Source organism: Hipposideros armiger, unplaced genomic scaffold, assembly GCF_001890085.2.
Source record: "Hipposideros armiger isolate ML-2016 unplaced genomic scaffold, ASM189008v1 scaffold_59, whole genome shotgun sequence".
In the NCBI taxonomy this organism is placed as follows: Eukaryota; Metazoa; Chordata; class Mammalia; order Chiroptera; family Hipposideridae; genus Hipposideros; species Hipposideros armiger.
In genome coordinates, this window is record NW_017731409.1 from 3,624,047 (window position 1) to 3,638,715 (window position 14,669).

The following is a 14,669-nucleotide window of genomic DNA, read 5'->3' on the forward strand; positions in this document are numbered from 1 at the left end:
GATCTTGTGTAGTTTGGACATTTATTTATTAAACAAATATTTATTGATCGAGTTCCTGGTATGTGCCAGGCACAGAGGGATACACAATAGTGCCAAAAAAAAGGCATAATTCCTGTCTTATGGGTTTATACAGCAGGCAGACATTACACCAAATTCACATATACATAAATAAATAATTACCAATTGGAGGGCTATGAAGATAAGAATAACAAAGGAGGTAAATAAATGAAGGCAAGGCACATCTGGGAAGTGAGGTCTGCTCTGAGATACAAATGGGAGAAGAGTCCAGACAGAGGATGGTGCCTGAGTAAAGACCCTAGTTGGCACCTGAGAGCAGGCTGAGGTGTAGTGAGAGTGAGTGAGGGAGACAGGTGTGAGAAAGGAGGGGCAGGGGCCCAATGGGGCAGGCTCTGCTGTGTGGGTCCCGGGAGCAGCTCGCTCTTCGTTTGAAGTGCAGCAGGAAGCCCTGCAGGCTTTCTCACAGGGAGGGAACACAATTCCATTCTCATTTTCGGAAACGCTTGCTTGCTGTTCCTTCCTGCAGAGAGGATGGGGACAGGAAGAGGGGCAGACTTAGTTTGGAGGCACCTGCAGTTGTTCTAGAAAGAGGGGGTGTGAGAAGCACAGCATGCAGGTGGTAGATGGGAGCGGGGGTCAGAGGGACAGACGTGTCAAGACTGTCTCCTGAATTTCTGGCTTAACCATGATGAGGAAAAGTGGAGGGGAAGATGGACATGTCCATTGTTGGCATGTAAAGTTGGAGATGCTTCTGATTCTCCCAAGGGGACATATCAAGTGAGCAAGTGGGTATACTTCTGTGTGGCTCAGAAGAGAGCTCAAAGCTGGAAATGGAGGATGGGAGGTGGTTGGGGGCCTATAGAAGGCATTGAGAGCCATGAGAATAGCTTGGACCCTCGGTGAAAAGAGAAAGGGGCCTGGGACAGATCCCTGAGGTACCTCAATGTTTAGAAGAAGAGGAGACAGCAAAGGAGGAAAACAAAGGGAGGGTAGTGTCATAGAAGCCAAAAGAAGGAACTGTTTCAAAAACATCTATTTCTGACAACTACTGAAAGCATCCTTGTTCCTTTAGAACTGATGGGGCCCCTCCTTATGGTCTCTTTTACCCCATCTCTTTGTTACATTTATAATAATAGAAAGGTGATGAAGATGAAGAAAAGATAAAACACATGCATAAATATGTACCCTCACTCCCATAAGTATTTGCATGGTAGGAGCTCACCATGGAAGGAGTGAGTAAAAAGATGAATGGGTTACTTCTGAACGAGTGAATGAATATTTTTAATCCCCTCCCTTATGAGTTAGGAAATAGATCTTGAACCTTCCAGAATTTTCTTCCATAGAATGGCAGCCAGTAAAGGGAGAGGCTCCTGGAACAAATCTAACATGCCCTGGCACTTCCCAGCCTGAGACGGTTGCCCTCCCTTTGGACCTTAGTCAAATACAGTGGGCTCAGGGGCCTGGGGAGGTCTGTGCTCAGCGCGTCAGGATGATGGGTAACGTGTGTTGTTCTGAATACCTGGAGGGAAATCATGGGGCTCCCATAATTCATATTAGTGACATTTCTCATTCCTAGTAAATAACCTTGTGTTTTGACCTGTAACAGTGTGAAATGCTAACAAAGCCATGAGGAAATTAAAATCCCTTGATGTGGCTCAGAGGCTGCCACGCAGATCCTGCCCAGGTGACAAAAGGTCTGCTAGATCCTGGGAAGAAACAAAGGAAGAAAAAGGTTACAGAGGAAGGAGCTGTGTGGTGAAATGCCAAAGGACAACAGTTTATCTGGACCGAAGAGATACCCTTTACATAAAAGAATCCCAAGCCAAGGGTCACTAGCAGGTCTGAGAACCAACTATCACAAGTAAAATGGAAATTGATGATTAAAAGAAGACCTGAAACAAAATCTGGCGTGTAGCAGTACTTTCCCTTTATAAAGCACTTCAAATTTGTCAAAATGCTTTTTCATATATATCACCTTATTTCAATTTTCCAGAAACCTGACAAAGTAGGTATGGCAGGGATTAAGGTTTCCATTTAGCAGATGAACAGAGTGAGAAAGGCTCAGAGAAACTAAGCAACTTGCCTAAGGTCACACAGCAACCTGGGCAGGTGGTGGTCAGGACACAGGTCTCCTGAGCACAGTTGGTTGATCATTGTAACACAGTATCTTTCAGAAGAACATCAGGTAACAAAATGAGATCAATGCAAGGCCTCACTGATCCTGCAGAGAATTTTCTTCCCAGCAGTTAGCAGACTCCTATGGCTGTTACATGTCTGTGCCCAGCAACATTAGGAGTCTATAGAAATAGAAGCCTTCGGTGAAGATGTATCAGTAGGGTTCCAGAATCGGTGTCATATGGAAAGTCTGTGTTTTCCAAAGCAAAGTAATGGCTGTTACCGGAAGGCATGGAGTAAGGCAGCATCAATATCAATTAGTTGCTACACACCATTGCTGTCCATCCCTGGGCAGGCAGAGCTGCAGCCAGACTGCTCGGCAGTGCGGCTCCTTAGCATCTGTGAAGTTGAACGGAGTCAATAACGCCTCATCTGCCTCAAATCCTTCAAACCTTTCTCTCTATTCCTTTTATAGAAACCTGCATTAACGTTAACCACCGAACTTCCAGAAATTCAACCTCTCGCCTGCCCCACCAGGGTAAGCCTCAGTGTGGATGGAATGGGAGCAAGTGTGAAAGAGGATGAGGCCAAGGCCCTGCTAAGAATTCTGGCTGGCACAGGGGCCTAAGGACTAGATTCCAAAATCCTAGAAGACAGGGACTCAAGCTTGAGGGCAAAGAGTGAGTTTGAGGTATTACTCCTCTCTAGATCCCAAGGGCACATCACATAGCCATGCCAATGGCACTCAGTTAAGATTTGCTAATTTGCGTTACCCTAAAGGGATAGAAAAGGGACAAAGTGGAGAATGGGATTGCTCAAAAAGACACAAATCCATAAGAAAAAGAGACAACTCACAGAAAAACAGGCAGAATACCTGAATAGGTACGTCACATAACAGAAGATCTAAACAACCATAAACATACAAATAGGTGCTCAGTGTGGGTAGTATCAGGGAGATGCTAATTAAGACCACCCGAGAGAGATGCTACTACACATCTATTAGAATGGCTAAAATGGAGACTGACCACACCAGAAAATGTGGGGCCCCTGGAAGTCTCACACTCTATTAACTGGTTCAATTCATAGACGTTGGAAAACCACTTGACAGCACCTACTAACACTGAACATATTCAATTCCCATGGTCCAGCAAGGCTCCTCCAAGGTATATACCCACTATACATGTGTTCACCAAAAGACATGAACTAGAATACTCATAAGAGCGTTTTCATAACAGCCCCAAACTGAAAATGATCCCAATGCCCATCAACAGTAGACGAGATAAAGAGTGGTACATTCACACAATTGAATGTTATATAGCAGTGAAAATACACAAACTGCAATGATACAGTCGAATCTTATCAATATAATGTGGAACAAAAGAGGCTAGAAACAAAAGAGTGCCTACTGGGAGTTTACGTTTATATAAAGTTCAAAATGGGCAAAATGACTCCAGAGTGTTAGAAGTCACCATGGTCACATTGCTGCCAGGGTGGTGACTGAGGGGGACCCTGGGGCATGCTGGTCCTGTGCCACCTCTTCCTCTGGGTGCTGCTTACATGAGTGTGTTCAGTTTATGAGCATTCTTTGTGCACTCATGACTTATTCATGTTTCTGAATGCATTTTATATGTCCATAAAAACATTTTTAAGCCAAAAAAGAGAGAAGAAGAAGGAGAAGGAGGAGGAGGAAGAGGAGAGGGAGGGGTAGGAGGGGGAGGAAGAGGAAGGAGGGGGAGGAGGAGGTTTCACCAGTATTCCCAGTTCTGTGGTGCAGCTTGGGAAGCAGAGAACGGGAAGAAACTTTTTCTTTCTCTCCATTACCTCCCATAACACGTCCTTTCTTGGTAGATATTTCTCTTTTCCCTTCTCCTTTATTTACCGTTCAACCGAGACCTTTGCTCTTTTGGAAGTCCTGCTCAGAGGGAAGCTTTGAGACTGATGTGGTGTTAGGAACCTACATCCATGGCGGAAGCCCAGGTCACACTGTACTTTTTTTGGTGGCAGATTAGGTCACAGGAACAAGAGGCAGGTTTAAATCCTCGAGATTTTGCATGGGACAATGAGGACACTTATAGCTGCTAGTGCCCACAGGGTCAAATTTACGTTTTAGCCAGATATCTGGAGCAGTGGCTGTGTGGAAGCTGAAAGAGGGACCAAATCAGAGCCAGGGAAGTGGCTTACGAGCCTATTTTAATGGTTTGAGCAAGAAATTGTATTTGTCTTGAAAATGAAGCTTTATTGTTTCCTCCTATTCTCTCTACCTCATCCATATATAAATGATAATATAGTGGCGGATGCAACTGCCAGGAAAGGATGGAGAGGAGGATGGCAGTGAGTGGCTGGGGTCCGACAGGAAGAGGACATAGCTAAAGGGAAGAGGCATGCAGGCATCAGGAATCAATTGCGGCCTCGGACTTAACCTGGCAAACGATACCATCAGGCGCCCAGTTAAGAGCCTTGAGGAGTTTAGTTTCCTCTATGCTTGCTAACACCAGCTTTGATAATTAAATACCACATTTTGGTTTTCCAGAAAAGTTTGGTCTTTATTCTTTAAGCACCACATTGATTTATTTCCTCTTTTCTGGGCAAACATATCTATAGCTTAACTGCTGTGGCTACAACAGCTCTTTGTGCTCTGAGTCTCAGAAGCCTGCTTGTAAGAAGAGAAAATGTTTGTCTCCTGCAGCTGCAAAGACAGGAAAATACAAGGTACAGAGAAGACTGCCACACCCACCAGCAGGTTGGGGGCCATCAGAAGCCAGGACTGGAGCTGTATAAATAGTCAGAGGCAGGAGTAGACGTGTCACTCTCAGAACAACCATGCTACATACAGTCTTTAGAAATCCATGTTTAGATAACCTGAGTCAGTAAATCCTATCAAGGTCAAAACCTGGACCGTGAAGGTGTCGCAGAATCAAATGGCCTTTATTTGCAACTGCTTGCGAGAGGGCTCCCCTTTGGGGGAGGCTTGGAATGTGCTTTCCCAAGGCCTTGAGATCCTGTGAGAAAAGGGAAAAGGAGGCCAGACGTGAGTGGGGGTCCCTAGGTTGATTCTGGAGGGGTGCCGCTGTCATCTCTGCTTCTCTAGTCAGAGGAGGTCTGGAGACTGTGAGAAGACCCCTATATGGAGGCTGGTGACATTTCCAGAGAGCCACCATCTGTCCCTGGAATGGGGACAGCAACTCAATCATATATTGTTCTTAATGTATTTTTTTTTAAGATTTTTATTGGGGAATTGGGGAAGGGGAACAGCCAAGTTGTTGTCCTTCAATCTTAGTTGTGGAAGGTGCAGCTAGCTCAGCTCCAAGTCCAGTTGCCATCAGGCTGACTGGCGGCAGCTCGTTGCTGCTCAGCTCAAGGAGCTGTGTTCAATCTTAATTGCGGGTGGGCATAGCCACCATCCCATGCGGGAGTCAACCAGAAACCTTGTTGTTAGGAGCACATGCTCTCATCAGCTGAGCCATCCTGTCACCTGTTGGCAGCTCAGCAGCAGCTCAGCTCAGGCGCAGCTCACTGGCCCATGTGGGAATAGAACCGGCAACCCTGTTGCTCAGAGCTCGAGGTCTTAACCAACTGAGCCACTTGGCTGGCCCCCCTTAATATATTTTAAAGACACTCCTTCCTCCAGGCTTCTGGTTTTGTGTGTATTGGCAGCAAAGTTGTGTTTAATTAGGAAGAGAGGAAAGGTCCTACTGCCTCAGATGAACACATTCCACTTGCAGTGAGTGAAAGCAGTGGGACCCCACTAGAGCCATCCTGGTGATTCTGTACTAGTGAGCCACAGTGTTCCTAGAGCATCCCATTGCGGTCAGAATTCAACTTCACACACCCACTCAAAAATCTTCAGTGTCTTCTCCCTCTCTGTTGACAAGAGCCCCTAATATGTGCCAGCCACTATAATAGGCTCCAGGGTACAAACATGATTAAAATCCTCTTTCACTTTTGCCTTCACAGAGCTAGTAGGGCAGCCAAACAGACATATCAAAACTATGCTCTAACATGATGGGATAAGCACGAATGGAGGTATTACAAAGTATATAGAAATACAGTGAAGGCTGTGTTCGTTCTACTGGGAGGAGTGGGGCTGGTCAGTGTAGCCAGGGAAACCTCTCATGAACTCTTTATTTACTGAATTAATAAGTTGATTAATTTTAAATTAAGGGCCAGCTGAGTGGCACGTTGGTTAAGAGCTGGCTTGGGACTCCAGAGGGCCCCGGTTCGGATCCCACATATGAGGGCCAGTGACACTGCCCTCCACAGCTAAGATGCTGAACAACAGCTCAACCTGGAGCTAGGCTGCCGTGAGTCCCCGGCGACAGCGTAGGCTGCAGCCCCTGCTGCAGTGGGTTGCCATGGGCTACCGTGTGTAGCCAGCAGCCAGTGTGAGCGGCCAGCAGCTGCCGTGAGTAGCCATCCAGAAGCCGGCGACTGATCTGCCTCGCACGGGAAGAGCACAATGATGGTGCCAACTTGAGCCAGTGAAGCAACGTCCTCCACAACTAGACTGAAGAACAAAATGACAGCAACTTGTCTGTTCCCCTTCCCCCAATTCCCCAGCACTGTTCCCATCCCCCAATTCCCCAATAAAAATCTTTTTTAAAAAAAAATTTAAATTAAGAGATAAGATTTGAGTTGGGTCTTGAAGTATCGGTAGGAGTTCAAGAAAAGGATGGCATTCCAAGCAGGAGAAAATTTGAGCAAAAGGACACAACTAAAGCATAAAGCAGTGCTTCCCAAACTGGATACCCACATACTCAGGAACCCGGTGCTGTGGGTCAAGGCACACTCAAAGCCACAGAATAAACATGGTGCATCTTCCAACGATGTTAACTTTGCTTAAATATTTGGGTGGAACAAACTATATGAGAAGAGATTAAAGGCATTTTTATATTAAAATAGGCATGAATGTTAAGAAATAGGAGGCAAAATAGGCATGAATTTTTAAAATGAAGCATTAGCCCTCAAAGCAATATTATGTGTGTGGGGTCATGTCTTCTGCTACAGACAGGGATCCTGGATGTTGGTCTCATCTGTTATTGCGAGGACTCTGGAGGAACAGAAGAGAAGTCTGGTGTGCACACAATGGGAGCTCAGGTGTGATGTGAGGTAGACAGGGGCCGATGGGGGAGGGCAGCACGGGCACACCCTGAGGAGCTTCACAGAACACACGTGTGAGTTTGGCTGTGCCTGTAGGTGGTGGAGGGCCCCTGGTGGCCTGTCTAGACAAGGTGGACAAGCTGCTGACACCGCACCAGGAACCTCCCTCCATAACCTCGCAGCGTGGACAGCACAACTGACCCACAGTGCTGACCTGCTCTAAACCTGTAGCGACTCCTCCTGGCGGCTGAGTCAAGTCCAAACTGTATGCAACCCCCCACTACGATGTGGAGAGTGGATTACACGGCAAAAGGCTGGCAGTGGGGAAACGCGGGAGGACCCTGGTGGGATATCAGAGGTGCCCTGAGGGCCTGTGAGTTCTGCCTTATTATTTCACTTGCCACCCCAAGCTCCATCTCCCTCGTACATTTGCCTCTTCTTTTCTACAAAGACATGTTTTGCTCATTCCATTCCTTCCGTCTGGAATGTCCTCTTCTGACTCCATCACCTGCTGTTGGAAGAGCACCTGTCCTTCAGGGGCCAGCTCAGGTAGACATGAAGGCCTTACACTGAGCATCCGCTGTGTATCGGGCACTGCACTCTGCTCTTCGCGTAATCTCTACTCTCTCTCTCTGCAAGGTGAATAGTAGTAGCTCCATTTTGCACATGAGGGGACTGAGCATCACAGTTGAGCCCAGACTCCAAGCAGAGAGCACACTGATGCTGCGTGGAGGCTGCCCGGCCTCAGGGCCGCAGTCTGCCCCTTGCCCAGTGCTCACAGAGGAAGTTACCCCTGATGCCCTGCCCCCCATTCCCCTCACCCAACCACCAAGTCCCATGGATTCTACCATCCACCTGTCTGCACCCGCACTGCCATCCGTGGTTAGGGCCTCAGCCGTTTCCCTGCCTCTCACTCTCTGCATCATTGCCCTGAAATCCATTCTCTGCGTTGCAGCCCAGGTGGTGATTCCAAAATGCAGAGCTGTTCAGATCTTGTTCCTGCTTAAATTTTTTTCAGTGCTCACCGCTATTCAACCCCAAGTACCTTCTGGGCATCACCCATCACCAGTGTTGTGTGTCACCCATCTAGCTGCGGGGAATACAGCAGTAAACAAAACAAAGCCCACCCTCATGAAGTTCAAACTCTTTAAGCACTAGCTCCTCACAAGGCCCCCAAGTGTCTGGGCCTGCCTTGCTTCCTGGCCTGTATGTGCCCACCACCCCTGGCATTTCCCCCTCCAGTTATGCTGAACCACCTATGGTCTCACAGACACGCTGGCTTTTTCTTGCGTCTGGGCCTCTGCATATGTCCTTCCTTCTGCATGGAGTGTCCTTTCCCTACTCATCATGCTGCCACGTGACTGCTAGCTCACATTCTTGCTCTCTGTCTCAGCCTCAAGGTCATTTCCTACAGAGAGTCTTCCTTGACCTCCAAAGGTATTAGGTGCCCCTACTATGAGCATCTATATCACCTTGTGTTTTCTTGACTCTCCTCGAAAGCAGAGAACATTTTATTTATTTTATAATTTCTGTATGCCCAAAACGTAGCACAGTATCGGAGGTTTCTGTATTGCTTGTTGGTTACATGAAGAGTAAAAGCAGCCAGTCCAGTTGTGACATCACAGGTGGTGAGAACTCCCCGGTGTAAGCACTCCGAGGCAGTCTCTCCTGGGCTTGGAAGCTTCTGAGGGTCAGTAGGGGAAAAGAAGGGAGCAGAGAGGCCGTGAAAATGGATGCTGGGCTTCCATCCTGCCTCTCTCCTGATTCTCATCTCTCCTCTGCCTCCAAAATGCAGTGTGAATCCAAATTCATTGTGAATGCAGCCCCTGAGGGCCTTGCACATTTTAGCATTTGGATGATGGAAATGGAGGTTGTTTTTTGTTTGTTTGTTTGTTTTTTGCCAAACCATTAGACTCCTTTTATCAGCTTTTTATGGGGTTTCCTCAGGAATTTGTGTTACCGAGGAAAGGTTTTGAGGTCTCTGTGCCTGGAGGTGTAGTCTGGGAGAGGGTAGGGAATGAGAGAGGGGGTTGTAGCACTAAGTCAGGTCAGGAAGCCAACGTCCTTCAGTTTGTTCATTCTGGTAAGCATTTTTCAAGTCTGCTGGGTGAGGGAGGAAGTCTGGTTTGGCAAGGACTCTTCCTGGTGATTAGCATTGTCATTGCAGGGCCCTGCAGCTGGAGAAAGACGAGGTTGGAGAGGAAAAGCTTTCTGTCAGGGAAGTCACAACTCGTACCCTCAGGCCTCCTCGCTGGATGATGCTCAAGTTACCACCCAGGAACACTCTCCTGCTTCTTGCTTGAACCTGTAGGACAGGGTAGCCGGGAGAGCAGCAATACGAAGCAGCTGTTTCACTATAAGAGAAAGGTGCTAACACCCAACTTACCCCCAACCCCTCTCTATCACAGGGCCCTACCAGCACCCGCAGGCAGGTGGCCTACATCCCATAGCAGGGAGCTCCTGGCCTCTGCCTTATTCTCAGCCTACACCCTGCACCATTCTGCCCACCTGCCTTGTAATCTTGTTCCTGGTCACCTTGGGACCTGACCTCTGACCTCACCCTCTGACTCTGGCTCTGCTCTTGTCCAGTGTATCTTACCCTTGATACTGCTCACCTGGTCCTGGCCTTTCTCCCCCCATTGATGATATTTCGCATTTGTGTCCCAAGCCATATGCTTTGGAATACAAGGAATATACCCCAAGCATCTGGAAGAGCAGGCATCTGGGTGTGAACCAGGCTCCATGGTTTACCTGTTGTGAGCTAGATCACCATGGTGAGTTACAGAGCCTCCCCAGCCTGGGCCTCTTCATTTGCAAAATGGGGATCATAATAGCCCCAGCCTCACAAGACTGCTGAGAGAATTCACTGAACTGGTTTATATGCAAGTGCTTAGCAAAGCACCTGACCCATAATAACCACTCCACAAATCTTAGATAAAATAAGAAATTCTGCCCCCAAGGCCCTACTGACCTTCATGAGTGAGAAATGGATGCTTACTACCCAAAATACAAAACAAAAATGTTTAGAATAATGGTGCCTTTCTCTGTCCTAAACACCTGGGAACCAGAGCTCCAGGGAGCGTCGTAGATTGAATTAATGTGGTGTGGCTGAGGGATGGGCAGGAATTCACATGCCACCCAATGCATCAGGGCTGCAAAGGCTGCACAAGGGCTAGGAAGAGCCAGCGGACCATTGCATACCTGAGAAAGCTGGCAATCATAGAGGCTAAGCAGGCAGCACTTTTCAGATATCCTGTGAGGCACATCCTCACAAAGCCAGGGCAGGTAGATGGGGCATTTTCAGTGGCACCTGCCAGGGTGAAGCAGGCCCAGGCACTGTTCTCTGGCCTTTTACTGAAGTTCAGACTTATATCTGGGACAGCAAATGCATGTTCTGTAGGTCCATGACCTCGCTTGCTCTTTCTGAGATTCCTGTCTTTCCCTTGACCTCCAAGCTCCATAATGGTGGGAATGCCAGGACCTTCCATAGGTCTCCAGGGAGGACAAGTTCACTCAACCTAGGGAGGCACAATCGTTAGTCACATCTCATTAAACTGAAAACAGCTGCTGACTCAGGCTAGCGCTGCTAAGGAGTGCTGTCTCCTGGCCTTTGCATGACCTCCCCTGGGAGTTACACATGGTGGGATGAAAACATGGAGATGGGTGATGTGCAGCAAGGGGCCCCACTCAGACAGCAGCCTGCTTCTGCCAGGCACTGAGCTGCAGGCAGCGAGGGTACCGGGATGAGGCTATTAGCAGGGATAAAGGTTCAGCATCTCCCACAGAGACACCAAGGACAGTGGCTTAAACGAGATAGAAGCCCTTTGTTGGGTTAGGAGCCAGTGGACCATTGCATACCTGAGAAAGCTAGCAAGAATCTCAGAGGCTCAGCAAGCAGCACTTTTCAGGTATCCTGTAAGGCACATCCTGGCAAAGCCAAGGCAGGTAAATGGGGCATTTTTAGTGGCACCTGCCAGGGTGAAGCAGTCTGGGACCAGTGTGGAGGCCCCACAGTGTTGGGAACCCACCCTCCTCCTCTCCTGTTGCTCCACTATCCCCAAGGGTGTTCCACTCACTCCCATGGCCTAACAGGGCTTCCCATCCCGTCCCCACTCGAGCCAGTGGGAGGAGGAATGGAGAGTAGAGCGTGAGCTTTGCCCATCACTGTGCTGGTGCCCCTTCTATCTCTTAGGCCAAAACTTAGTCACATGACCCTTCAAGAATGCCTGAAAAACATTGTTTTTATTAAGGGCAGTCATGTACTCAGCTATAACTCGGATGCTCTATGAAGGAGAAAACAGATGTGGGAAAAATTTGACAGTCTCTGTGACAATGACCAATTCAAAGCTCTGCCCACAGAGACCACACAAGTACAAAGACAGACAAACTAATACAATGCAATGTGTAATAAAAGAAGCACCATTCAATCATTTACTCAAGGAGCATTTGCGAGCATCGAGGAAATAGAGGTAAAACTACTGTCCTTTCCCTCATCAGCCTCACAGTCATGGGGGAGAAAAAGAGTCATCTAATGTGCTTCGTGATATAAAGGAACATTTGTTTGTTCATTGACACGTATTTATTGTGCCTCTGCTACATACCAAGCAGTGCACCCAGCCTAGGGACGCTGTGACAAAGGACACAGGCCCTGCCCTCAAGCTGCTGACTCTTTAGAAGGGGAGGCAGACACCTGATGGGCCACCTACAATGTGGGTGGTCAGTGCTATGACTGTGGTAAGTTCAGGGACCCCAGCACAGGCTGGAGGACTCAGCAGGACCAAAGAGCCTTCCAATGCTTTGGCATGTGGTGAGACCCCAGGACCTTGGCCCAACCCTGGGGAGCAGCCCCTACATGACTGAAATTGAGTTTCTTACAAACCCAGCCGAGAAGGTCAGAGTTGAATTTAAACTGATTTTTAAAAGACGACAGAAACAAGATACTTCTTGCACACTGGATTATACACTGGGATTTACTTCCACCACACAAAGTTCAGCTCCAGGAAACTGAGCTCCAGAGGCAGAATTTGGGAGATTCCCAAAGGCAGGAGGTGGATTTAGAGTGTCCCGAGGATAAACAGCGGCTCCTTCACCTCCCATGCATTGCAGAACTCCACAATCCTATTCCCGTCAGCCAAGATTTTGATGGCTATTGGGTGGCAGTGAGGTTGAGGCTATGCGCCCTGAACTGCCCTAATGTTCCCTTTTGAAGTTCCCCTAAGGACAGAGTCTACAGCACCCCAGATTACTTATTATTTCAATGGCCAAAAATGTGCTTTGTCCCACCAAAATCATTATTACTCGAATTAAAATCCATTTTCTCTTATTTGGGCTTTGAAGGGCTAGGACAACAATAGTTTATCACCCTAAATTGCAAGAAAAAGCTTTCTAAGCTGTAAAGACTCACAAAAATGTAAATTGGTTTTATTTTTATCATATGTAAAACCATGTAGGAGGTGAGGTGGAAACTAAACTTTATTAAACATCCAGTGTGTGCCAGGAGCTATGCGAAGCACGTTACATACATTATGTACCGGTAAACCTACCATGGCTCTGCCCAGTATGCATTATTTTACTCATTTTACATATGGGAAATGGAAGCACAGAGAGGTCAAGAAACTTGCTCATGGTCACACAGTTAGTTTGTGACAGAGCCAGGGATAGAATCCAAATCTGTGTGATTCTTTATTCTTCTGTAATTGTAGAACAGGGGTCAGCAAACTGGAGCTCTTTGGGTACACTCCGTCTCAAAAGTTTGCCGACCCCTGGAAGAGCCAATCCTGTCCCTCACAACAATTTAAAAATTATTCAAGAGCCATAAATATATTTTTACATAATCACCATTATGTGAACAATATCCTTTAAAATTTTTGTAAATGAAACTATGATAGTTTTATTTTCATTTTCGATTTTACTTCAGAGCCACATGTATGTACCCAAAGAGCCGCATGTGGCTCGCGAGCAGCAGTTTGCGACCCCTGGTGGCTCTTCCATGCCGAACCCTGGACTAGAAGATTGTAATTAAGTGATCTATAGTCTTGTCTTCTCTAGGTTAAATAACTCCAGCTTATTTATTCTTTTTATTATGGGCACCTCATCTTTTAGAATATCTAACAGTTTTTAAAGATCAAGAACTATTCTTGTTGGGTACAAATAGGTGGAGTTGTCTTAGGGGCTTGGTATGTTGTAACCTCTGAGAAGAGTTTATGCAGATCTTAACATCTTATTAGTTCTGGGGGCGTCACAACTTTGGCCAATTTAAGCTAGTAGAGTTACATGAGAGGCACTTAAAACAAGAGTGAAGGTGCATTTTGTCAATATGAATTGCATTGTGTCATGATACAACTTGGTTAAATGTCCTTTGAAAGATTTAAAATGATATTAACATAGAGTTGCATGAGGAGAGGAGAGATGGTGGCAGTTGAGAAAAATATTTATCCAGCCATCGCTGTTCATTCATCCAAATATTAGATTACACTATGTTGGAAACCAGTGCTAGGCACTTGGGAAGATACAAAGTGTATATGTGCATGTGTGTTAATGTTTAGAGAAGGGAGTGTGATTGCATACATTTGTTATGTATGTTTAATGTTGCCTCCTCTCCTTGATTAGGCCAACTTTTATCCTGTGCCTTTTATTTGTCTAAGAAAAACATCTGACAAATTCTGATAAAGAGGCATCCTACAATATACCTGACCACTACTCAAAACTATCAAGGTCATCCAAAGGGAAGAAAGTCTGAGAAACGGTCACAGCCAAGAGGAGCATGGGAGGTATGACAACTAAACGTAATGTGGTATCCTGGATAGATCTAAGAACAGGAAAGGGACATTAGGTTAAAAGCTAAGGAAATCTGAATAAATTATGGACTTCAGCTAATAATAATGTTTTTTAAAAAAAATCACTCACTAGTTCCAGTAAGGTGATACTGTCATTCCTCATCACTGTTGGGGGCCGGAGTATTGAGACAGAGATATACCAAGGTCACAGTAGGATAGCCAATGTGCCTGAGACCAAGGAGAGACCTCAGTCCTCCTTGGCCTCCAGCTGTTATTTCAGCCTTAGACCCATCATCTCTCCGGGGAGCATGGCATGAACCCTCAGACCGTGAGAATCTAGGGTCCTTGACCAGACTAGGGTCTTCCACGGGATGTAAGGCATCCCAGACCAATTGTTTTAAGCTGTTTCTTAAGACAAGCTCTTCATCTCTCATCTCACAAGCCACCTTTCAAATGGCCATAGATTTTACTTGGCAAGATTTAAAAACAATCCCCTCCACCTTGTTAAGCTCTCCCCATAATTACCAGAGGAGAAATGTCGTTATTGGAAGCAACCTCTCTGCAGCACACTTCCCTCTGTTTGGCAAATTAAAAGCATTTGGATGAAACTCTTCTGTGGTCCCCATCAATAGCTCAAGCCATAATTATCCGGCAGGCTTGGAG